The 27,378-nt window shown below is 33.3% G+C and overlaps 1 pseudogene; it reads right to left on the bottom strand.

Annotated features, from left to right (window-relative positions):
* Positions 1 to 26,332, bottom strand: LOC112089976 (annotated as a pseudogene).
* Positions 26,333 to 27,378: the final 1,046 nt, after the last annotated feature.

The raw sequence follows: 27,378 nt of genomic DNA, 5'->3' as shown, positions 1-27,378 counted from the left end.
TCAGGTAGATGTTGTCATGAACGATTTACCACAACCACATTGCCCTTGTGAGTTAGAATTGATGAATACAAACTCAGAGATCTGTAAGTAAATAAAGAGGTTTACAGTGGTTTTAAAAATCTACAAGAACATATAAAAACAGACTTTGTGTGGGACCCGACTTTGTGTTGTTATGTGATAATTAAGATGTCCAGACCTGAGTTTATCATCTAGAAAATCCATCTTTAATTGTTCCAATCATATGCATTAAGACCTTTGGTTCAACAAGTATCCTCACACCTTTCACCTCCACCAGCTTATCAAATTTCCCTTTCACATCTGAAAACAATTAATGCTCGCAAAGACAAGTACATCTCTATATTATTATTTGAATAGATATTTACATAAATGAATGTTTATTTATAAAATATTACAAAATATTTTACATCAATAAATATTTATTTATAAAATATTACATAAATAAACTTTACAAGTATATAAAATTTTATTAAATATTTTTCCATAAGAGATAGTTAAACTTTAATTATTTAGTTAAAATATTTTGTAATATTTTATAAATAAATAAATATTTTGTAATATTTCCATAAGAGATAGTTAAACAAATAAATATTTTTTTAATATATATAGATATAAAATAAAAGTTTATTTAGTTTCTATACTTATTAAAATATTAAAATATATTTTATTATTTTAAATAATAAGCAATCCATATATATGAAAAAATCTATTTAAACTTTTGCAATTAATATTTTTCATTTGTATTTTCATATTTAATTAGTATCATTTTCGAAAATCATTCAATTATTTTAATAAAAAAAACTGAAATATGTTTTCAAAATTTAAATTGTATTTTTTACGGGTTGGTCGAAAAATTATTTTAGTTAATTACGAAATGGATTTAATATACGGGTTTGTCCACTTTGAAAATTTTATATATAATCATTATTAACAAATATTATAGAATTCATTAACTAAAAATGATAATTTGATTTCTAATAAAAATTTTATAATTAACTTTTTATTTTATGGATATAGATATTCAGATTCTAATCCATGTTGGTATGTATATAAGTATATATATATAAAAACATCATATAGTTTTCACATTTAAAAACTAATAATTATTAAACCGCATAACAAAACTAGCTTAAAGTCTTATTCGATGAATATATATATAAGTAAATATCGGTTGTGTGATATTTATATATGTATTGTTATCTAATTGTCACTAATTTTATTTATTTATATTTTTGGTTAAAAAATTTTACTACCAATTTAACCAAAAAAAAAAATTTACATTTAAAGACAACTCAAAAAACATTACCCCACACAATGTACAGGTTAATTCCTAGTACTTATACATTTGCTCAATACACACAATCAACATAGTAAGAAACTCTGAAAATTCTTAGAAATGATAAATACTGCATTAGCTGATGGAAAATATAGAGAAATCAGTACAGCGTAATGAACCATAAAAGGATACTCAAAGACTGCTCTTTTGGCTAGTCCATTGGATTTTTTCGATTCAGTCATATATATAGATATAAAATAAATTGAGTTATAAAGTTTCAGGACACGAAAAGTTCTGGAACAACAAAGCATGAGGCAAGCATCTAGAAACTTGAAGTGCAACAATGAGTTTTTTTAAGGAAACAAGCACGCCACCGCTTTACTAATTAGCTTTATTATCAAATTTGAGAACACGAAATGTTACGGATCTAGCTAACCTGAATGTTCTACTCTAAACTAGACACTACTCTTGAAAAAAAAATTATGATTTTGTCATGTTGGTTATACTATTTTAACAAAATATTTTAGAGGAATTAAGTGATATGAATGTGAATAGAAGACTACAAATTTAAATGCATAATAATGGTATTATTTTAATTTATTGAATACAATTCTATTTTTTTTCTCTTCCAGTTCTCTCTTTTTATCATTTTTTACTTTCCGACCATATATACCTGAAATGTATCTTGTGCGTAAAAAAATATAATACCTTATATACCCCAAAAAAAAAAAGTCAAGACAAGATTTTGTTTTAAAAAAATTTTAAAATAATAATATTATGTACTGGTAAGTATTCCCAAAACCCTAATAGTTTTAGGATTATTTTTGAATATCGTAATGGTTTACCCACTACCAAATTACCATTATTTGTTTGGTTTTTATTTTATCTATATATAATATAATACTATTGTTGTTAATTATGTTTGTTATAAAGTTCATTCTTAACTATGCTTCTTTTGTTTCACAATTAATGTTATTTTTGCATATATTACATATATTATAAAAATTAGTAAAAGTTATACATTATTCTTTATTAATATACACAATATTTTTTCTTTCTAATCACTTACTAAAACGACAAAGTTAAAATTAGATTTTTGTTTAATTTTTTGTATGGAAAATTATTGGGATATATACAAATCCCTTAGTAGTAAGAATATAACATATTTTGTTAATAGGGGGAATTGCTAAAAATAGGCCACAATTTGAATGCAAATGCAAAAGTATATTCCAAATTCAACCTATTGCAAAAATAGGTCAAAGGGGTAGAGAAATTACTATTATCTCCTACATGAGTAAACAAAAAAACGGAGGGCTCTATTATAATTTGAACCCTGCGAAATCTGCAAATATTAATGAAGTCTGCAGAGCAGACTTATAAGAAGTCTGTTATATTATTAAATCTTATATTTAAAATTAAAAATTATATAAAAATAATTTAAACTGAAATTTGTTTCTATAAATCAAATGTCAACAAGTATGATCTATATAAATTATAATTTAATAAAAATAAATAATTTAAAACCATTTAAGATAAACATCAAAAGTGAATAATTTTAAAGTAGGATTGTAGACTTCTTTATAAGTCTGCTCAAACCGTAAACGAAATTAAAATAAAATATTGATTTAAACCGGAAATAATTAACCTAACCAGATATAACCGGATATTTTTGCCCTATTATATAAATGAGATTTTACCCTAAATCAAAAACTCTCCACTTTGATCTCTCTCTCCAAAAACGGCGCTGCATTTTCTTTGTTGTTGTAATCCTCTTTCTTGCTGCTCTCCATTTTTGCTATGTTCTTCGTTCACTTGAGTTCGGATATGCAATCATCTGCAACAAGGACCAAGCTTGGGACGACCACGTAAGAATCTGTCCCATTTAATTATTTTACAAATTTTTGTTGATTTCATCTTCTTCTAATGTTATTTTGGTCGTTTTCTTTGTTATTGCAGTGGATTTTCTGGGTGGGACTATTCGTTGGTGCAGCTCTTGTGGCTCTCTACCAACAGCTTGTCATCAGAGCAATTCCATTCATGACCACAAGCTGATTTCTTTCTTAGATTAGTCCCTTTCTTTTTTAAGTTTTTTGTTTTTTTTTTACAGAGGCTTTTTCCAGTGTATTGTTCTCATCCTTTTCCTATTTTATTTTCTTTCTCTCGGATCCATTGTCTGTATCCCATGTTCTAAAAAGCGGCCGCCAAGACCGATTAGTCGTTTAAGACTTGAAATCAAATTCTTTGAAAATTCTTTTTTTTCTTCGTTTAAGACTTGAAATCAATATATGTATGACAGATCTATAAGATTTAGGTGTGAATAATAAGAATAATGCAAAAAACTGACTGATTATGTGAAAAAATTGGCTTGCGGCCGCGAAAAAGAGTTGCAGAACTCGAAAACCTAGATAGAAGACGAAAACAAAATTACAATTATGCCCTTTCTAAAAACAAAAAGAATAACCAAAATTGGAAGCATAATGGTTCGAACCCACGTACTTTGGGCAACAAGTGGGTCTGTTTCCACCAGACCACAAGAGTTTGTTAACGTTGTACGCGTTAATAAAGTAATTTATATACTATCAAGACCGTTAACAAAAGTGGCTAATAGTTAAAGTTGAGGACAAACCATGACAGGTAAATGCAAGAATAACTGATTTTTTAAACTTATACAAATGCAAGAACAATAACAAATAAAAATAATTGAAAGGAAGTAGACTTCTAAACTTCTTTAGAAGTCTGCAAAAATAGATAAATCAAACAAGAAAATTCATTACTTTGTAATTATAACACATAACAACGTCAAACTCATATAGATGCAACACAAAAAAACAAAAAAACATGTCAAAACAAGAAAATCATTTTTACAAGTAACAAATATTTCAAAAATGAATTTTTAAGAAAAATAATTAGGCAGACTTCTTATGCAGTCTGCTATGATATGCTAATACATAACAGTAGACTTCATCTACAGACTTCTTTAAAAGTCTGCTTAGATGTGCTAATTACCTTTCAAACCAAAAAAATCATAACTTTATAATTATAACACATAAATACACCAAACTCATACAGGTGCAAGAATCATACATAAAATGCATTTACAATTTAAAATTTTTAAAAAAACATTACAAATACTTTATAAAATGCATTTTAAAAATTTAAAAAAATACAGACATCCGTTCAAAATCCGCCGGGGAAATTTCACGTTGAAGTCTTCTAGAAAAAAGGTTATTTTGCATTTGACCAAATATTTGACTTTTCGTAGTAGACTTCTTTTTGCAGTCTGCGAGAAGAAAATGTTATTTTTGCAATTGACCAAAAGTTTGACTTTTAGAGCAGACTTCTTAAGAAATCTGCTGACGAGTAAAAGAAGTCTGCTATAGTAAAGAAGTCTGCTTATGAAGTCTACTCTACAAAAGAAGTTTACTCAAGGTTATTTTTGCAATCGACCAAAAGGTTGACTTTCGAAGCAGACTTCTTTAACAGTCTGCTTGTAGGTCAGATTTGCATTTGACCGAATCTTAATTAAATAAATAGCAGACTCTTTTGTAGCAGACTTCAATTGAAGTCTGCTATAAAAGTCAAAAGTGGTCAAAATATTGGTCAATTGCAAAAATAACCTCTCGAGTCAAATTACGAAATAGCAGACTTTTAGAAGTCTGCTATAAAAGTCAAAGTTCTTCAATTTTTTTGGTCAAATGCAAAAATAACATTTTCTTCTCGCAGACTGCAAAAGAAGTCTACATGATTTTTTTTGTTTACAAAGGACAATTCGCAAAGAAGTCTGCTTACACAAATATTAAAAAAAGTCAATTGCAAATCTAACCTCTGCGTTGACTAGCAGACTGAAAAAGAAGTCTGCTTTCACGAAACAAAGCTAAATGTTAAAGAAAATGAAGTAGATGTTTACCTACTTCCAATTTAAACTCGATTAACTTTGACAAACACCCAGAATTTTGTATAGCACCGATAACAAACTAGCTAAGTCGTTGTTATGCAAGAATCTCCAAAAATAGATGATTTATGAAATTGGAATTTATAAAAATGAGCATGAAAGAGTTTTTTAGATGAAATTGGAGAGAAATTTGTAGGTAAAATGAAGTTATAAGCGACATAATAAGCATTTAGAGCTTCAAAATTGGTTGGGCAAACATTTAGAGCTTCAAAACTGGTTGGTAATGGTGGTTGGCAAAATTGAAGAAGATGGCATTTTCGTAAATAAATGACATATTTTAGGATGGTTGTGTCTTTTTAGTATTTTTAAGAAAAAACAAAAATTAAAAACATAATGGCATTTTTGTGAATATATGTGGTTGTAAGGAGATAGTAGAGAGAAAGTGGCATTTATTAAAGAGAGAGAAAAAAGAGGTTACTTTTGCATTTGACTTCAAATTGTGGGTTATTTGTGCAAGTACCCCTTGTTAATAAGGACTTTGTCCCACATCGGTAGTTAGGAAGGATTTATGTGAAGAACGTGATATATAAATACCTTGTAAATGTCATTCAATAAGAACAAGTTAGTTCGATATCTATTTCTACATGGTATCAAAGCGAATCTAAACTCTTCAGCAAATTTTTTTGAAGGGTTGTGTTCTCGTTTGAAGTCTCTAGTAGAGCTTCTAGTCTTTTTTTTTATTTGTCGGGTTTGCTCACAGTGTGAACAACAAAGATCATCAATATGGCTGGCGTGAAAAATGACCAACAGTTGGTGTATGCAGTGCCTTCCTCGCCGTATACTTTGTATTCATTGGATAATCCAGGTTCCATGATTACTCCGGTGATGTTGAACGGTTAGAATTAAAATCTGTGGGCCAAAGAGATGGTTAATGCGTTTCAAGCAAAGCGTAAAATCGGTTTCATCAATGGTACTTTGACGAAACCTGCAACGAATAGTCCTTATAACGAAAACTGGATTGCCGTGAACTCAATGATTATTGGCTGGGTAAGAGCTTTGATTGACCTAAAGGTGAAATCCTCTATAACCTTTGTCTCTGAGGAAAAGCAACTTTGGGAAAATCTGAAGCAGCCTTTCTCGGTCAGAAACCAGGTTCATGTTCATCAAATCAAAGCTCAGCTTGCCGGATGTTGTCAAGAGGGACAGTCTGTCCTTGATTACTACAGCAAGTTGACTTCTCTTTGGGATGAGCTTGTGGTGTATGAGCTGTTTCTTTTGTGTACTTGTGAGCGGCAACAAAAATTGTGAAACAAAGAGACAACAAGAAAGTTCATCAGTTCGTCATGGGCCTCGATCATTATCGATATGGAAGTTAGTGTACCACACTCATTGGCCTTGATCCATTGCCATCAATTGAGAAGGTGTACTCGAAAGTTGTGAGAGAAGAACAACGACTGGGTGGTGTCCATAATCGTGAACAACAAAACGAAGCAGTGGGGTTTGTGACTCGCCAAGTTGATTCTCGTGGAGATGATAACACTGTATTTTGACCACTTTTATGGATGATTTTAAGATCTTATTTAAGTGTTTTAACTTAGTATTCAATGTTTTTTAATTGATTTCCATGTTTTAGAGTTTCAAAAGAGTTTTCAGGATATTTGGAAAAAAGAAATACATTTTGGAGCAAAAGTACAATTTTGGATAAATTCAGACTGTCTGAATTTTGGAAAAACATGAAGACCTTCCCACAGTCTGATCATCCCCAAATTTGGACACAAAATAGAGGAGAAAACCAGCTTTCTATTGAAATTGGAATCGAAGCAATCTAATGGTTAGATTTTCAGATATACTCGATACACTGAAAACAAATCTACACAGTCCAAAAGCCAGAGCTTGTTCCCACACGCAGCCGGAGGACCTTCCACCGTGGTCGCAACTTCATCAACTGCGGGAAGCCTATTTCTGAGCCTCAGAAACCCATTTTAAAGCCTAAGTTATTTCCGTCATTATTCCTGCAAATCCTAGACATTCTCGAAGACTCCAAACACTATATATACTTTTTTAGGTCATTCAGAGAGAATGAGCCCAATTGTGCTGATTTTCTACAAAGAGTCTTACAGAGTAGCCGCCTTCGAAGAAGAGCCACCAAGAGGGGCACCATCGGATCTCCTTTCTCACCTTGTTTTTCGTTTCTTCACCTTTATTTATTTCATTTTACGACAACCTTAATAAATACTTTTGTGATATTGAACTCAACTATGTCTGAGTAGTTTTCCAGTTGGGTTATAAAGAGATTTTTCAAAGGGAATTTCATGTCTTGATTTGATGAGTTGTTAGATTTAATATTTATAATCTTCTAGGAGCCCTTCATTCATTCTTGTTCTTGATGCATGTTTTCTTAGTTGGTTGATAGTTTTGTAACAAGTAGTTTGTAACAAATAAAAAAGATGTTATTTGTAACAAGTAGTTTTGTTGGTTGGTTAATTGGTCACATTTTATTCATGAAATGGGTTGGATTGGTATTAGTCTGGATACAGCAAAACAATTCTATTAGGTTCGAAACGATTGAGAAAAATCAGTTATTCACAACCACTGATTTTCTCGAGTAAAAAGAAGTATGACCAACGAGAGTGTTCGAATACCAAAATAAAATAAATGGTTTTTTTTTTACTAATTTTTTCTCTATTTTCTTCCACTTAGAAATTGATTTTAGGTTTAATTAGAGCCTCGAGAGTGTGTATTGGATTACCTGACCTCGAAGGGATACGAGCGAAATCGATGTAGGAGACGAAAGCTACCTATGAAAATTTGTGAGCATATTTGAATTCTGTTAGTAATGCATGATATTATTCACGGCAAGAGACAAAAGCTACTTGTCGAGTTTGAGTAATTAGTTGATCAGGGTGATGAGAGTTGGCTAATCATATTCGTGTCTATTCGAGTTTGGGAACCTCACTAATTGATTACCTTTATCGGTTTGTTTATTTATCATTAGATCAGTTCATGAACCCCTATGAATACCCTTAAGCCCAGCGTTTAGTCTCTATTATTTTATAACATTTTTTATTTCATTTTGCATCTTAGATTTAGTAACACCAAAACCAAAATCCCCATTCGTTTGTTCTATTAGTCTCAAGTCTTTGATTGATTTGCACTGAAAACTTATAATTCCTTTGGATCGACACCCTAAGTACTACATCACAAGACTCTGCACTTGCAGGATACTAGGGTTTTATAATTAAAAACTTAATCAGCAACCCCTAACCCTAGCAGCATCAAGAGGTGATTCAGCATCAAATTCTGACACCACCATCCAGAAATCTCGATTGCTCTGCTCGCATTGTAGACGTTACGGGCATGAGAAGAAAAAATGCTGGCAAATAGTGGGTTTACCCGAGTGGTACACGGAGAGAGCTGCTAAAGGACAAGGTCGTGGTTTGGTTTCTCGGAGTCGTGGTGGTGGTCGTTGCACATGCTACAAGTTTGAATGCTTCTTTATCTGGAGTTCACGGCTGAGCAAGGGAAAGTACTTACTCAGGTGATTCAAGAAAAATAAGGTGCTAGTAGCTTCGACAAGTTATCTGGTAAGACCAAATTTGGCAATGTGATTCTTAACACGGGAGCCTAACATCATATGACTGGAAAATTGTCATGTTTGACAAATTTAGTGTCTATTCCACCATGTTATGTGGGATTTGCAGATAGATGTAAAATGGGAAAGCGGCTAATCCCTACCTCAACTGACACATATGGTACCATTTCATACCCGAACTTTCACACTGTGCCGAAACATACCTCAACTGTTAAAAAATGGTCATTTCGTACCCAAACTCATGTCTTTTTGGCGAAAAACTACATTGACCCGGAAGCCGTTAGTCAAACCCGTTATTCCGTTAACGGAGATGACTCATTTGCCACGGTGGATCTGCGTCAGTTACAGTTATTAAACGTCGTCGTTTTGAATAATACTGAAAAAAAAAAATTTCCACTCTCTAGGAATTGAACCCTGAACCCATTGCTAATAAACCAAGTGCTGAAACCAGTAAACCAAAGGAATTTATCGATAATCTACTGCATGCTTAAAGATATAAACATTTGTAATGCCCAATGGTTTAATTAAAAAAAAACTGATGACGTCATTTTGTCGACATTCTGGATTTTCTTCTGTTCGTGATTAAACAAACCCAGAAAAAAATGCATCATTTACATTTGAAAAAAAAAAACAAACCCAGAAAAACATTTGCGACTTTGTGAAAGATATTGAAAAAAGGGGTTACACGATTTGCCAATAGTGTGGTAAATGTAGAGAAAAATTGATTGATTTCAAATAAACTGAAGGAAAATCTGAGACTTGTGTACTCAATTTCCCCTAAAAAGTTGTACTCAATTTCCCTAAAAAAAACTGAAGGAATTCGCTGAGGAAGTCTTTTGATTCGATGAAGTAGCCATTATCTTGTGATTTCTTCAACCACCAAAACCCTAGTTTCCCCAATTTCTGTCTAAAGTCTGAACTCACGAATCTCACGAAGAAGGAGAAGACTGATGTCTTTTTTTTTCAATCACGACAAAACGACGTCGTCAGTTTATTTTAATTAAACCATTGGGCATTACAATTGTTGATATTGTTTAAATATGCAGAAGATTATCGATAAATACCTTTGGTCTACATGTTTCAGCACTCGGTTTATTAGCAATGGGTTCAAGGTTCAATTGGGTGGAATTTTTTTTTTCTCAGTATTATTCAAAACGACGACGTTTAACAACTGTAGCTGACGCAGAATCCACCGTGGCAAATATAGTCATCTCCGTTAATGGAGTAACGGGTTTGACTAACGGCATCCAGATCAATGTAGTTTTTCGCCAAAAAAATATGGGTTTGGGTACGAAATGGCCATTTTTTAACAGTTGAGGTATGTTTCGGCACAGTATGAAAAGTTCGGGTATGAAATGGTACCATGTGTGTCAGTTGAGGTAGGGATTAACCGCTTTCCCGATGTAAAATCTTTGCCTTGAGTATGGGAATGTTTCCTATTTCGGACAAATTCTCGTTCACTAATGTCCTTTATATGCCTTCGTTGAATACCACACTGATTTCCGTCTCTAAAATTCTGAAGCAAACAAATTGTTTTGCTATGTTTACTGATACTATTTGTATCTTGTGGGACCATTTTTCGAGGACTCTGATTGGAATAGGTGAAGAGCGAGATGGTATATTACTTCACAGATGTTGCTACCGCGAGGATTCACACAGTTAATGCGACTTTCGATCAGACTTTTTGGCACCAACGTTTGGGGCATCCTAGTTTTTCAGTACTTTCTGCTTTACCTATGTGTTCTAGTTCTCCTGTTTCTGTTAGCTCCAAGTCTTGCAACATTTTTTTGGGCTAAACAAACCAGAGAAGTTTTCCAGATAGTTTAAATAATACAATGGGATATTTTTCTTTAATAAATTGTGATGTTTGAGGCCTTTACAGGATCCCTTCGTGTGGAGCCATTAATTTTTTTACAATCGTTGACGATTTTTCTCATGCTATTTGGACGTATCTCCTTGAAAATCAGAAGTGTGCACTGTTTTGATGAATTTCTTAGCATACACGGAGAAAAAGTTCAGAAAATCAGTCAAAGTGGTCCGGAGTGACAACGGTTTCAAGCACATGGGATTGTCCATCAAACCTCTAGCGTTGCGACTCCACAACAGAATGGTGAAGTTGAAAGAAGGCATAGGCACAACCTTAATGTCGGTAGGGCATTATTGTTTCAGGCTAGTTTGCCAACCAAGTTTTGGGGTGAAGCAATTATAACGGCCACTCACTTGATAAATTGTACACCCACAGCCCTACATCAAGGGCGTTCACTGTATGAGATTTTTCGGATTATACTCAACTACATGTGTTTGGATCAGCTTGTTATACTCATCATGTTACTCACGATAAAGACAAATTTGGAGAACGTATTCGCCTTTGTGATCCCTTTGGTAAAAAGGGATGGAAAGTTTACGATCTAGAACGCAAAGAGTTCCTTATATCTCGTGATATTGTTTTTCAGGAAGATGTTTTTCCTTTTGCTGATTCGTTTCACGTTGTTACACCTGTCACTCTGCCAGTTGTTTGTGATGATGATTGGCAAGTATAATCAGGTCCGATAGTAAGGGGAAGTGTTGAGACAACTCCACCGGTAAAAGACACGAGCACCTTATCTCCATCTGTTAATGATGCTGTCATTCCTTCACCCTCGTCTTTGAATGTAGAACCGACAATTGAGGTAACAGAGGGATAATGTCGTTGTTGAACAAACTGTTCAAGACGTTTCTTCCCCAGTAGTTGTAGAAGAGCATCTTGGTCAAGGACATCAACAACAAACCCGATATGTTCTTCTCCAAAATTATGATTGCAACACTATTATCTGTGATAGTAATACCCCTCACGCTCTCCCTGGTTCCACATCCTCAACATTGGTCCAAGGTAATTCTATTTACCCTTTGACAAACTATATTTCAGATGCTAAGTTTTCTCTAGGACATCATGCTTTCTTGGCTGCGGTTACAAATGCTCAGGAGTCAAAGCATTTCAAGGAAGCTGTTAAGATTAAAGTTAGGAATGATGCGATGGACACTGAGGTTGTTGCACTTGAAGACCCATCGAACTTCGGATGTTACTGATTTTCCCCCAAGAAAAGTTGCTCTTTGTAGTCAATGGGTGTATAAAAAAAAGTACAATGATGATGGTTTGATCGAACGCTACAAAGCTCATATCGTTGTTATGGGGAATACTCAAGTGGAAGAAGAAGATCATAATAAAACTTTTGCTCCAGTAAGTAAGATGACTACTGTTTGTATGCTTCTTCGGGTCGATTCTGGTAAGCAATGGAAAGTTTTTCAAACGGATTTTCACAATGCTTTTCTTCATGGTGACCTTGAAGAAGAGGTCTACATGAAGCTCCCTCCAGGTTTTCGTTGTTCTCATCCTAACACAGTTTGTCGTCTGTGAAAATCCCTTTATGGCCTTAAACAAGCGCCAAGATGTTGGTTTATGAAATTGTCGGATGCTTTGCTGAAATTCGGGTTCGTTCAATCTTATGACGACTGTTCTCTTTTCTCATATACACGAAAGGGAATTGAACTTCATGTTTTAGTCTATGTTGACAATCTTATCATTTGTGGCAATGATAGTTACATGTTACGAAAGTTTAAGGAGTATTTTATTAAATGTTTCTCTACAAAGGAGTTAGGAAAACTGAAATATTATCTTGGGATTGAAGTAAGTCGGGGTTCTGAAGGTATCTTCTTATCACAACTTAAGTACTTGTTGGATATTGTTGCTTATATTGGAAATCTGGGTTCTAAGTCAGCACATACTCCTCTTGAGCAAAATCATAAGTTGGCTACTGATGTGTCGTCAGTGTGAGGGTTGTCAAGTTTTACCCTAAATGAAATCAATAGCCGCAAGTGCACAGTTGATCGACTGTAGTACTTAGGGATCGAATCCACAGGGAAGGAGGATCTTTCCTGCAAAAGCCTTCGAAATAAATATAAGTAAGGAAGTCTAGAACCAGGCGATTTTTGTTAGGGTTTTGATGGTGTCTTTAAAACGTGAAAATAATCTTAACAAGAAAATATGGGAATTAAAATGTCCTAATAACTAAACTTAATGAAATCGACTAAAAATGTGAAAAACGGCTAAACCTAAATGCTGAAATGAAAATCGATTAAGAGAATGAAAATGATGAACTAAAGCTTGAAATAAAATCGATGTAAATCAATAGAAAAGAGGCATTGGGTTTCAGGGAAGTTTTCTCTGGGGTATGAACGATTCAAAACATTGCTAAAAAGTAAATTTAATAAGCACTTAGCTAAAACTTTTCTAACTAGAGTCACGGACGTACGAATACGCAACTGTCGTGATCATAGACAACTATCTCTCTCAACCCTGACCAGTAGGTTTCCACTCTGGCCCTGGAAGAGAAAATATGCATTATGTTTAAGACTCGTCAGCATTCACAAATCGCCCATAGGTAGGTTTCCACTCCTATGTTTGTTTTGCTCTATCAAACTAGATCTGACACCAGATGAACACTTTTGTGTCACCAAGCATCTGGATCAGATTGTAGTTCATGACGCTACGCCCATGCATTAAAAGTAAATTCAGAAGAAAAAGTTCTAAGATTCGGCTTCAATAGCTCATGGAATCCTCATCGAACATATATGTCCCCATCAAAAATCCCTTTGACCCAACACTAAAACTACTCAGACATGGAGAACAAAATCAAAAACTTAGTATTAAAAAGTATAGCAATAATCGAAATTGAAAAAGAAAGAACAAGGGTTCAAGAGATAGATCTCTCTCTCCCTAAACCTAAAAACAAAAGCTTAAAGTAAAATTTCTCCTAAAGTATTTCCGTCTCTCTTAAAAACGACCTAAATGATAAGTATTTATAATCTCCAATGCTCCATGGTGTCTAGGGTTCCAGAATTGAGGCTGAGAAAATGATGTGGGCTTCAGAAATGAGCCTTCTAACACGGAGATGGCTGGCCACGGTCGGGAAGGACGTGGCCGCGGGGAATGGATGCTTGGCCGTGGTCGGGTAGCCTCTGACCGTGGTGAAATGGCTGTTGGCCGCGGGTGGAAATGCTTGCCGGCTGGTTTATGGGACATCATGCTCTTCGCGTAACTTTTGATTGAACCGTTGGATTGCCAAGCTGTAAAGTGTACTGGAAATCTGATAGTTCAATCTTTGAGATCTCCAAATTTGAGCTGGATCAGATGGTGATAAGGCTTTCAATCGTGGGTGAACTTCTGACGGTTTGAGTCTGAGCTGAAAATCTGGTTTTCTATCCATTTTGTTAAGCTTTTCCCCAAGTTTCCTGAAAAGAGTCTTGGAACTACAAATGCTAGAAAAATATAATAAAAGTATTTATAAGCAATTAAAAAACATAGAAAAAGTATTTCAAAACGATCCACAAAAGTGGTCAAAATACGGTGTTATCAGCTACGGCCACAAGTGCTTTACTCTCGGATTCCCTACCTTATTGATGACTAGTTGGTCGTTTGATTTATCTTACCCATACTCGCCCTGAGCTAAGTTACACTGTTCATATTTTATCTCAGTTTATGAAAGAACCGAAAGAAGCTCATTGGAAATTTGTGGTTCGCGTTATTTGTTATTTGAAAGGGTCGACAGGACAGGGCATCTTTCTCAAAGCAGATTCGGATTTGTCTCTTACAATTTAATGTGACTCGGATTGGTCAGCATGTCCATTGACTAGGTGCTCTCTCTCGGTGTTTGTCGTTTTACTTGGTGCTTCACCGATCTCTTGTTGGAAAAATAAGTAAGACATAGTCTCTCACTCCTCTACTGAAGCTGAATGTCGCTCGATGGCAACCGCTCTTCGAGAGATCAAATGGCTCAGGAAGTTGTCGAAAAGATTAGGTATCGAAAAATCTGCGCCTACTCATTTTTTGTGATAGTGAAGCTGCAATTAATATTGCAGCTAATCCTGTTTTTCATGAGTGTACCAAGCATATTTAAAATAATTGACACGCTGTTTATGATGCTGTACAAGAAGGGATTATCGTTACACAACATGTTAATATGCGTGACCAACTTGCGGACATTTTAACAAAGTCACTTGGTAGAGTTCAGATTTCTGGTATAATGTCTAAGTTGGGCGTTCAAAACCTTCATGCTCTAACATGAGGGGGAGTATTGGGATATATAGGAATCACTTAGTTTTAAGAAATTTCCTATTTTGTAAATTTCCACATCTTCCCTGCAGCAGCTTCTTGTGCTGTCATGCTCTTCATCATCAATAACTCTCCATCTACTTCGGGATATAGTGAAGACATGATTCCTGCGGTAAGTTACACTGCATAAATCGTCTTTAACAAAAAATATGAATACTCAGATTTTTGGAATAGCATAAAGAGATTCTTCTTCTCCTATTTATCAGGTCGGGTTTAACGTGACGAAAGTGACCAAAGGAAATACTAGGGTTTCTTGGAAACAAAATTGTCAAACCTGGAGCTCTGTCCAAATAAGCCTTAACCGAAGAAATGTATAAGCTGTTTCTTCATCTGAACACTCCAAAAAGGCATCAATATTTAGCTCGAATCTGATCGTTTTTTTAAATTCCATTGTGATTTCAGGGGGCTTAAGTCGCTTACAGATAGAGAAGTCTGCTGTTTCATGAAATCCTGCAAGAACTCTACCAACATTGATCAGGTCATTGATTGGCTCGTAAAGCATTTAAAAAATCAAAGAACTAAACGTCACTCTTCTTGATCTTCTCAGTCATCATGTGTTGTCTGGTTGATGATGGTTGAAGACAATTTTTAGTGTGAAACAAGATTTGTCTCTATTTTCTTGTCGCTGCTGCTAGTCTGGTTTGTTCTGGCTAGGTCCAGCCTTGTCTCTGTATATTAGATGTGGATTGTATTTTGTTCTTAAGCATTTTCAATTTTGGAAACACAAAAGCACAAGTGGCTCACTTCTTTAAACTTCCAAAAATCTATGGCGCTCAGTAGAAAACTTTAAATTTAAACTCAAGGAAAGAGCAATAAGCTCTGTGTATGATCAAAGGCTTTATTTATTTCTCTTCAAACCAGTTTATGAATGGGTCACGAGAAACCTGTGATGCTACTAACAAAATAGATAAAAACAGAAAAATGGAAAAAGGTTTTACATATTTGTTTGAGTTAGGACACGTTACAAGCTGCAAACACTGCTACTAACCAATAAAAAGACTTTAGCGATTATATGACTCTTACGATGCAAGGTTAAAACTTGACATTCTGAGGCTTCACTATCTGCAAACATGAAGATATATATAAGTATTAAAAGTGATTTGCGTTCTGTTTTGTTGAGAAGAACTAATTAACTTACACAATCAAACGAGCTCTTAATCCTTACCGAGTTTGGCTACGCATCATAAACTTTAAAGCTTTCTTTGCCGCTTTTGCAAAAATGAAGGCAGCTTCAGCTTCGGCTTCTGCTTCCTCTGCCACTCTTGCCGCTTCTTCAGCTTTGGTGATTGTAAATTCTGCTTCCGCCACTGCTCTTGCAGCGGCTGCAGCAGCTTCTTGTTCTGTCATGTCCGTTATGAGAGGGCGGCTTGGCAAAGGATTGTCATCAGCAACAGAAATGAAGGAGCGCCAAGATTTACAGGTGCTACGGAAATGGAGGAGTTCGAGGTCAGAATACAAACGGATGGCAATCATCAAGAGTACCTCCTTCGGTAACATAGACCAATCAATCATTTTGTTCATTCTCTTTGTTTCACAATTTTTCACATAAGAAGCAAAACGCTATCATTCTTTATAGCTATGAATCGATGTGTTTGTTGGTCTTGAGTCTTGAACTTTTAGAAAAACTAAATAAAACGTTGGATAGAGCAGCAATTCATAAAGTAATATCTATTCAAAATGAGATTTATGGGAATAATCTTATTATAGGGCATTTTTTAAAAATCAATGCAGAGCATAGGCACTTAATCAAAACTATGAAATGACATGGATTTTTTTCCATATAATAAAAGTATTTTAGATTTGAACACTCTGTCAGTCTTTCACTATACTACTCTTGAAAATAAAAATTATGATTTTTGCCATGTTGACTATTCTATTTTAGCAAAATATTTTAGAGGAATTAAGTACTATGAATGTGAACAGAAGACTATAAAATTAAATGCATAACAAAGGTATTATATTAATTAGTTGATTACAATTATATTCTTTTTTCTCTTCTAATTCTTTCTTTTTATCATTTTTTCAATTCCGACCATATATACCTTTATAGAAATATTGTTAATTTGTGCATAGAAAAACTTACCTTATGTACCCAAAAAAATCATCTCTATATAATTTTACTTTAAAAAATCCTTAAAAATAATAATACTATGTACTGGTAGATAGTCTCAAAAATCCTGATATTTTTAGATATTACCCATAAATATCGTACTTTTTTACCTACTTCTCAGTTATCAGTATTTTTTGGTTAATTTTATTTTATATGTATGTAATATAATTCTATTATTTTTAATTATGGTTGTGATAAATTTTATTACTATGCCTCTTTTGTTTCAAAAATAATGTTATTTTTGCATATTTTACATATATTACAAAAATTAGTAAAAGTTCTACATTATTATACATAGGGCCGGCCCAATTGTAATTGACGCCTAAAGCATAAAGAAAAAATTTACATAAAAAATACATATGGAAGCATTGAACTTGAGTTGTTTGACAACAGGAAGATGGAGTAACCACTAGACTATGAAGACATTTTAGTAAAATTTGCTGCCCTTAATATTTATAATAAATTTGGCGCCTAAAGCTAGGGCTTCAACAACTTTAGCTCAGGGCCGGCCCTGATTATACACAATAGTTTTTTTCTTTCTGGTCAATATACTTAAATAAAACCTTAAAATGAAACTATTTGTGAAGTGTCAAATTCATTGATTTAAGTTGCTAAGAGCTCGAAATATTTTTCCTATGTGTGGATCTCCGTTCAATTGTACCAAAAATTGGATTATTATGTAACATTAATCAATACATGATTCTCTATCACAAGTTTTGATTTCTGGTTTTCCAAAAGTCTACATAAACACAATATCACAGTCTGAGAGCGGAAGAACAAGCATCGCGCATCAGTTATGGTAAGTTCTTCTGATTGGTAATCGATTTTCGATGGATTGGGTATTAATTTTTGTCAAAGATCGAGAATGGTTAAATTTCGTCGATCTGGTAAATTTTGTAGGTTCCGATGGCCGCATTGTGGGATATTGGGTGTTAGAGCATGTTTGATTTTAGTATAGGGTTGTATTTGTTGATTCATAAAAATTTAGGAATGTCTTCTTGAATCGTTTTCATAAACCCAAATGCATTTATATGTGATTGTTTTGTTTCCTCAGATCTTAGATCTAAAGTGTACTTTGTCTTTCTTCAGGCCTGGAGAGGGAATTTTCAAATGGTAATGCTTATTCTGGCAACTCAAAGGAACACTTCCTAATGGGAAGGGGAAGTATGTATGGTCAGATGCAATCAAAGGGAAATTTACCTTTTAAGAATTCCTAAATGTAAATGATAACTTCCTAAAATTAAGTAGTTGTATAAATAGTCACAAAAGTTATTATTTGTACATCTATGCCTTCCTATATGTATATGATGGCTTCTAAAATTTCAGTTGTTGTATAAATAGAAATAAAAGTTATTATTTAAATCTTTTAGGAATGTCTTCCTAACTATATATATGATGAATTTCTAAATTTTGTTTGTTGTATAAATAGACACAAAACAATTCTTGGGTTCACCCCTAGAGGTGAATCTCTTTATTCACCCCCTTGTTTTCTAACCAATTAAAACATGCTATTTAATTTAAAATAAAAATAAAAATTATCTTCATAAAACAATTAAGGTAAGTTTACTTTTTTATCACAGAAAATAAAAAATTTAATATTATTCAAATGAAATAATTTGATTTAGTCATTAAAACAATTCTTTTATTTACTCTCTCTTATTTTAACCAATGAAAATCAACCAAATAATAAAATTAATTAAGGTAATTTATCAAAATAGCATATTTTAAAATTTCTTTTTTTAATATGGGAAAACTAAACCCTAAATTAGAAATAGTGAACCCAAGCATAATATTAAATTTTATTTATAATATATTTTTGATAAACATATATTTTTTACATAATAATTTTTCTATTTTCAAAATTTTAAACCCTAATCTTTAAACCCTAAACTCTAATATGTATACCCTAAACCATAATATGTAAATATTCAAGAAATAAAAAATAAAAACTAAATCTAAATCTAAATCTCTAAACTCTAATCTGTAAACTTAAAAATTATTAGAAATAAAAACTAAACTCTAAACCCTAAATTCTAATAAAGATATATATATTTTTTTTAGGGTTACCAAATTAGAATTTAGGGTTTATGAATTAATGTTTAGGGTTTAATATTATGCTTGGGTTCACAATTTCCAATTTAAGATTTAGTTTTCTCCCTTAAAAAAGAAAATTTAAAATATGCTATTTTGATAAATTACCTTAATTAATTTTATTATTTGGCTTATTTTTATTGGTTAAAATATGAGGGAGTAAATAAAAGAATTATTTTAATGATTAAATCAAATTTTTATTTGAATAATACTAAATTTTAATTTTCTGTGATAAAAATTGTCAACTTACTTTTATTATTTGATTAAGATGATATGAATTTTTATTTTAAATTAGATAACATGTTTTGATTGGTTAGATTACAAAGGGGTGAATAAAGAGGTTCACCATTAGGGGTGAACCCAAGAATTGTTCGATTTATATTTATAAGTTTAGTTGAAAAGGGTTGAGTTCAATTAAAAGTTGGGAAATTTGGGGAGATAGGGTAGCTTTTGAATTTGCAAAATGTGTAGTTTTATACTTAAGTTGATATAGTAAAATGGTTTGTTAGGACTTTGGCTTGAGTTGAGATTCGGGTCTTAATCAATTAATCTGACTTGGGCCACAAGGTTCCTTTCATTTATTTAATTTTCTCATTGTCTCTCTTTTTTGGCTCATGGTTTTCGGGACCCTAGATTTATTGAAATTCTTTCTCTTGCGCAGAATATTAAAACCTAAGCCGCTGTCTAGGGTTTTTGCCTCTCTCTACTATTTTTCTTCAACCCTAGAGCCGCTCTTCTCATCTTCATCATGGACAACAAACCTGGTAACAAAGCTGAAGCAGCTCCTGACGTTAGGAAGCGTTAGGAAGCATAAGAAGAGGCCTTTGAAGAAAGTTAAAAGAGAACCGGAAGATAATTTGGAGAAGCATAAGATGACCGAGAATGAGAAATCTGATACAAAGGAGGTGATGGAGGTAATACAAGGATTGGTTGCTCCTATGCAGAGGATGGAAGAAAAGATGGATTTGATGATCTCATCGAGTGGTTCAAACAATAAAGTTGCTGCTGCTATAAAAACTGGCTCTGTAAAAGCCGAGGCAGAGAGCAGTTCGTCTGATGATGAACCTGCCCAGAAAAAGGCTGAAGAAGATACCAAGACCCCTCCTGAAAAGGAGACCACTAGTGATGATTCAAGCAGTGATGATTCTAGCGAGGATTCTGATGAAAATAAGACTGATAGTAGTGTTCCTCGATTTGTAGGTGGTCGTGGTCGTCGTCTTTTTGTCGGTGGTTGTTTTAGAGGTGGTCGTTGTGGTGGTTTAGGTTTTTGTCAAAGATCCTGTTGAGGTTTTGGTGGTGGAGGAAGAGAAGTTTCTCAAGGAAACGGACCTAGTTTTAGTATTCAGATAATAAGAAGAGTGTCTTTAAAGATTACTAGTGGAAAGTTCTCTTCTTAGAAGAAGGAATCTCTTTGGTGGTGTTTTTAATTAACTTGTGATAATTGCCGCAATTTTGAGTGCTTTTGGTGTTTACTTTATGAAGACAAGAATTATTTCGGAAGAAACATACAAACAAATCATTTTTCAACACTTAGCTTCATTAATGTTTTTACTCCTTGAGAAAATCCATGGCTGAACCAAAGTCTGCTTTAACATACATGAATTGTGATCTGATGAAATCACAATTACCCATTCCACCAAATACATAGCGTCAGAAAGATCTCTAAGCAACGACCAGAAATCTTCTAATGTACACATGCAATGAAGAGACCAATCTATGCTTAAAGTCGCACACAATCATAAAACTCAATTCTTTTTGGCAAAGCCTTAAATTTCTCATCTGGACTCTGATTCTAGTAACAATGTAATGTATGATAGTGCATCGAGTAGATGTTGTCATGCACGATTCACCACACCCGCATTGCCCTTGTGAGTTAGGATTGATGAACACAAACTCTGATCTACAATTGGAAAAAAAAAAAGAGGTTTATGGTGTTTTCAAAATCGACAAGAACATATAGAAAATTAGACTATGGGTTTGTAATGTTATATAGAGGTCCAAACCTGAGTTTATCATCCACGATATCCATCTTGGTTCCAGTCACATGCATCAAGTCCTTTGGTTCAACGAGCAAAAATAAATAAAAAACAAGGTAGCAAAAGATACTGAGAGTTTTAAAAATGAGCTTCATTCCAGCCATAGCGACATGAAGACGTCGAAGTGCTTACGCCGTCTTCGGGAGGAGATGATGTTGCGGATATCCTTATCCAGCGCCTTGAAGATAACATGTGGAGGAATAGAGTGCTGGTTGTGCAAGACGTTGTTTCTCTGCTTCCAGATATGGAAGATAACTGCCTGACCAACTAATTTCCTCAAGATGGTTGGAGCTTCGGCAGAGGAGCCACGCATCCAATCCAGTAAATCCGGCCAAACATGGAACAATTGGTGACCGGGAGTTAGCCGATGCATGACGAAAGACCAGATGAGGGAACTGAAGTCACATGAGAGAAGAAGATGATCTCTTGACTCTTCCACCATCGAGCAAAGGCAACACGAAGTCTGAATTTGAATACCCCATGAAGCAATCCGTTTTCTTGTTGGTAATCTATCCATATTTGCGATCCACATGGTGAAAGCATGCTTTGGGACAGCGTGCTTGTGCCAGACCACATCCACCCATGGTTGCTTTTGAGCTCTGGGCCTCAGGCAGTTCCACGTTTTCTTTGCAGAGAAGCCATGACAATTCTTTCCATCAACAACCCATTCAACTAGATCCTCAGAGAGAGACTTACTTGGCAGAGGAATAGAGGTTAGGTGAATCTGGAGATCGAGCGCAGCATCTGATCTTGGCTGAGGAAGGATCCATCCTTCATCGTCACAAGCATATCACTAAACATCCGCCAACATTCTAACTCTAAAATAGATAGCAACGCATTTCTGTCGCAAAAACTCGAGAAGCTTTTTATAGATTATAGTTTCCTTAAATTAATAATTAAAGCTAGAAAAAAAAGTCTCCATTTTTACGCAAGATAGAAAATCCGGTGAGGACATGATTCATCTAACTCTTGCCTCTTTTCTCTCTGAACCCCTTTCCCGAGGATCATTTCTCCTAATCGAAACCCTAATTTTCTCTACAGCTCCATGAGCCATCGCAGCTGCTCTCTTTCGAGTTTCCAGCCTTCACTGAATCTAGATCCCCACCCTGACAAATGAGTGAAATGTTATAGGGATTGGTTATACTATTTTAATTAAAATGGGTTGAAAGTTGAGTTCATTAAAAGTTAGAAAATATGGGGAGAGAATTTAGTTTTCAGGTTTGTAGTTCACGAAATGTGTAGTTATGGTATTTCTTTACTTTAGCTTGAGTTAAGATTCGGGTCTTAATCGATTATTCTTGTTTGGGCCACAAGTTTTCTTTTATATATTTATTTTTCTCATTATTCTTTTTTTTTCCTCCATGGTTTCGGGGGAGAATAGAGAGGTCGGTCAAAGTAAAACCCTAGATTTATTGAGATTCGTTCTCTTGCACAGAAATTTCTATAAAAACCTAAGCAGCTGTCTAGGGTTTTTGTACATCTCTCCACTATTTCTCTCAACTCTAGAGCCGCTCTTCTCATCTCTCTCCATGGATAAGAAATCTCCTACAACAGTTGAAGCAGCGCCTGTTGTTACTAAGGCCACAACGCCTTTGAAGAATGTTGAGGGAGAACCCGAAGATGAATTGAAGAGTGAGCTTCTTGGGAAATATGGTACTTTTAAATTTTTAATTGACTGAATGGGTGTGTTTCTGATATCATGTGCAATTTTCAACATTTTTGAACAGTGAATTTTTCATAATGGCATTTGTACCCTTATTAGAAGAAAGGATGAGAGAGAAACCCATGAGTGAAAAAGTTGTTCTCTAACGCGTGTAACTCACTCTCAGTTATAAAGCGCAGTCGTTTTTTGCACAAATGACGTTATTGAGCTTCTGGGCTTGGGCAATTATGTGTAGTTTTATAATAAGGGTAGTTTTATTTTCTCTTTCTTCTCTTTTGAGATTATTTTTTCTTTTAAATCAATTGTTGTAAATTATTCATAATAATAAAACATTTAATAATTTATGTATATATATACTAAAAATATAAAAATCTTTTTTTTAACACGTACTGAAATTTGAATTTTTTAAAACAGACAATATTTTTTTTTTTTGCAATATATATAAATTTAAAAGTATTCACCATTTGATATACAACTATCAAGTATTCATTTGAAGATGTTCACGTGAAAGTATTCATCCTTAGATATTCAAGATTTGGTGTTCATTCATTTGGTGTACACGTAAAGGTATTCACAATTTAGTGTACACTAATGTACACATAATGGTGTACACCAGTGTACACATAAAAGTATTCACTGGTATTCACAATTTGATATTCATTCATTTGGTGTACAACATTTGGTATTCACTGATATTCACTGGTATTCACTGGTATTCATTCATCTGATGTACACATAAAGGTATTCACCATTTAGTATACACCCGAAAATATTTACTCAAAGGTATTCATCATTCATTTGGTGTACAATTATTACATATTCACAATTCAATGTACACCTATTAGGTATTCATTCAATTGAATAGCATAACTGAATACCTTCAATTGAATACCATGCCTAATATATATAACTGAAGTATACGGTTTTGAATGTTTGCAGTTTTTAGAATAGATTTTGGTTTTGTTTTTCAAAAAATTATTTTTTTATCCAATTATAATTTTGACAAAATTGATTCCTTAGGTTTTAGGAAAACTAGTTTTTAAAATAACTTCCAATTTTCAAACAAAAACTAAAATTACTATTTAGGAGTTTTATGTCGAGATTTTTTTTGTTTAACAGTATATATATATATATATATGAGAAGTCTTAGCTCAATATATTTTGTACATAAAATCACCAGTTTCATATTATACACACAAAAAACTAATAAATTAATATACTCAATTTAATAACTTTTAACACATGAATCAAATCTCATATGCATTTATGTAGACAATGTGCTTGTTTTTTCTAACTTCGTAACATAATCTATGTGCATTTTTATTTAAGTTCCTATTTATAAAATTTTGTGAGTTTGATATATTTATTTTATTAAGTTTTTAGTATATGATAAAATAAAATTTAAAAGTATAAAAACATGCTTTAAATAATTAATTGTACACAAGAAAATATAGGAAATATATTTTCTGATTGAAAAATATATATTTATTTTAGCAATTTTAAACACTTCAAACAAAATAAAAAGAGTTTAAATAAGAAAAGATATAAATCAAGGTCTTATATATATATATATATGTATTATATAGACAAAAACAAAATCTAAACAATCCACCATTCAAGTTTTTCTTAAACCAAAATCTACAGAAAAATCAAAAATTAAAAAAATAAAAAACTAAAATCTGAAAACCAAATACCTGAAGCCAAAAACCAAAATCTAAAATCTAAAAATCACTCAAACATTCATGGCTTACATGTCTAATGTATACATAACTGAAATATATAACAAATTTTAAATATTATCTGTTTTAAAACATTCAAATTTCAAAATGTGTAGAAAAAAATCAAAATATTTTTAAAATATATATTATTGTATTTTTTGTTATTTAAAATAATATATAATAGTGAATGAATTAGAAGAAGAAGAAATCAAAAAGTGGAAAGAGAAAATAATATTTTTTAATAAAATCTGTTTTTCTTTTCTTCTCACACGATACCTCTCTCTTTTCTTTACTTCTTTTGTTTTCTCTCTCTTCTTTTATTTTGTTTTCTGTGTCATATTTATTCGAATTATTCGATTTTTTTTAAATCAAAATGGTATTGAAATGTAATAATAGATAATAATAAAGGATGATATAGTTATTGACCACAAAAAACCCTTCCAGCCAATTTTCTCTTGAAGAATCAGGAAAAATCTGATACGAAGGAGATGATGGAAGAAAAGAAGGTTTGTTGATCTCAGCGAGCTGTTCAAACAGTGATGTTGCTGCTGCTAATGTTAAAACTGGCTCTGTTAAAACCGATGGGGAGAGCAGTTCGTCCGATGAGGAACCTCCCCAGAAAAAGGCTAAAATAGATACAAAGAAACCTGAAAAGGCGACCACTAGTGATGATTCGAGCAGTGATGATTCTAGCGAGGATTCTGATGAAAATAAGATTGATAGTAGTGTTGCTCGTTTTGTCGGTGGTCGTGGTCGTGGTCTTTTTGTTGGTGGTCGGTTTAGAGGTGGTCGTTGTGGCGGTCTCGGCGCTTGTCAACGTAAACAAACCTGTTGAGGTTTTGGTAGTCGACCTAGTTTTACTAATCAGATAAGAAGAGTATGTTTTACGATTACAAGTCGAAACTTCTTTTCTTAGAAAAAAAGGAATCTCTTTGGTGTTTAAACTTGCTTCTGATACAATGCAACCTTTTAAATAGTTCACTTTTTTCTTATGTTAAATAACCATAATTGAGTGTTTTTTGGTGTTCAAGAAACAAGAAAAAAAAAAAAAATACTTTATGAAGACAAGATTTGTTCCGGAAGAAACAAACAAACACAGAGGACATCCATGGCTGAACAAAAGTTTGCTTTAACATACATGAATTGATCTCATGAAATCACAATTACCCATTCCACTAAATACATAGCGTCAGAAAGATCTCTCAACGACCAGACAGCTTCTAATGTACACATGCAATGAAGACCAGATTCATCACAATTGAACACACACACATAAGCATTCCCAATTCTCAATTAGACCAGGTTTAAAGTTTCCTTCAGGACAAGATTAAAAATTTCAAAATAAATGCCCTAAAATCAAAAGATTGAAACTTGGTAATACGTTGCTTCCACCCAAAATTAACAATTTCGTGTCGGTAAATCAAAATTCAACCACAGACCAAAATTAACAATTTCGTGTCGGTAAATCAAAATTCAACCATAGAAAATCAAATTCAAGAGAGAGTCATGTGATGTTACCGGCGTAATTAAAAGTGTATGATAAACCGTTGCAGCCACGAGCCTTTACGCCTAATCGGAGGAAAGGTTTCTGCCTCTGGTGCAAGAGATGATGAACCCTAGAGGCAGCTTCCTCCGTCAAGGTTAACACTTGCTTCCTCATTACCGGTCCAACCCTCGCCGCCAAAACTCGAGAAGTATTCATCGATTCGAATCCACGGAGAATGATGGATTCGTTGGACTAATAATCAAAGCTGTCTCCTTTTGTTTTTGGGCAAGTTTGAAAATGTGACAAGTCTGGTTTTCGGGTAGCTTCGGTTCGACATTGAGTAATTTGGGTTTGAAGGAGTTCGGTTGTTGGAAATTTGGAACCAAAGAAAAAAAAACGGTTTCGGTAGATGATAGTTCGGTTCGGTTTGAGTATTGTAAAGGATGACCGAATTAAAACCAAATTATTGTAATTTGGATAATTTGAGTTCAGTTATTTGTCCAAAAGAGTGCTTAAAGATTCTAGTGCGTTGCGATCGTGTTGATTTTAGAAGACGTATGAGAAATTAGTTGATTTCGGTTGAAATTCAAAATGTATGCTTGAAGTTGCATAAATCTAATTTATATCCGTGTAAAATCGACACCTAATTTAAGAATAATCCAGAATTTAATTATCTAACAGTAGTAGCTACTTTTTAATATGAAAAAACGTGGTAGTTACTTGCTATTTTGGAGACACCATGTCATATAAATATAGAATAAGATAATGCTGAAACAAAACCTTTATTATAAGGATTTCATATATGATTCGGTTGGCGCTCCTCAAGACAATAATAATTATAAAAAGCTTTTGCATTTTTCAATGTTAAAAACTAAAAAAAAAAAATCCTCTGCCGACATCAAATAATAATAAAAAATAAATAAATAAATTGATTTGATCCTATCAGTCTATCACAGGATTCAGGAATGTCTACTATGCATTATATCGCTTTTTAGCGCGACAATTTAAGAGTATCTAAAGTTACTATTTAGTATACATATATACAATACTATTATTTCTATTTTTATCAAATTATTGGCTACATTTAAAACTTACTAAAGCAAATTTTCAAAATTTAATTGGAAACTCAATTATGTGTAGAATTTCAAAATTCGATTTTCCCCATCCTAATCTTATCCATAATCCATGCTAAGATAATCGAAATAGTCTAAATAAACATAATTTATTTAGAAAATACAGCTGGCTCGGACCATTGTTGCTTACGTCCACCAATTACACACTCGTAGAAGGTCCACCGTCACGTGCTAAGAGCTGGAGTCGACACGTGGGCAACGTCTTCGTCATTGAT

The sequence above is a fragment of the Eutrema salsugineum genome, unplaced genomic scaffold (genome assembly GCF_000478725.1).
Source record: "Eutrema salsugineum unplaced genomic scaffold, Eutsalg1_0 scaffold_11, whole genome shotgun sequence".
Classification (NCBI taxonomy): Eukaryota; Viridiplantae; Streptophyta; class Magnoliopsida; order Brassicales; family Brassicaceae; genus Eutrema; species Eutrema salsugineum.
The sequence above is the reverse complement of the archived record's forward strand: the minus strand, read 5'-3'. Positions and strand labels throughout refer to the sequence as shown.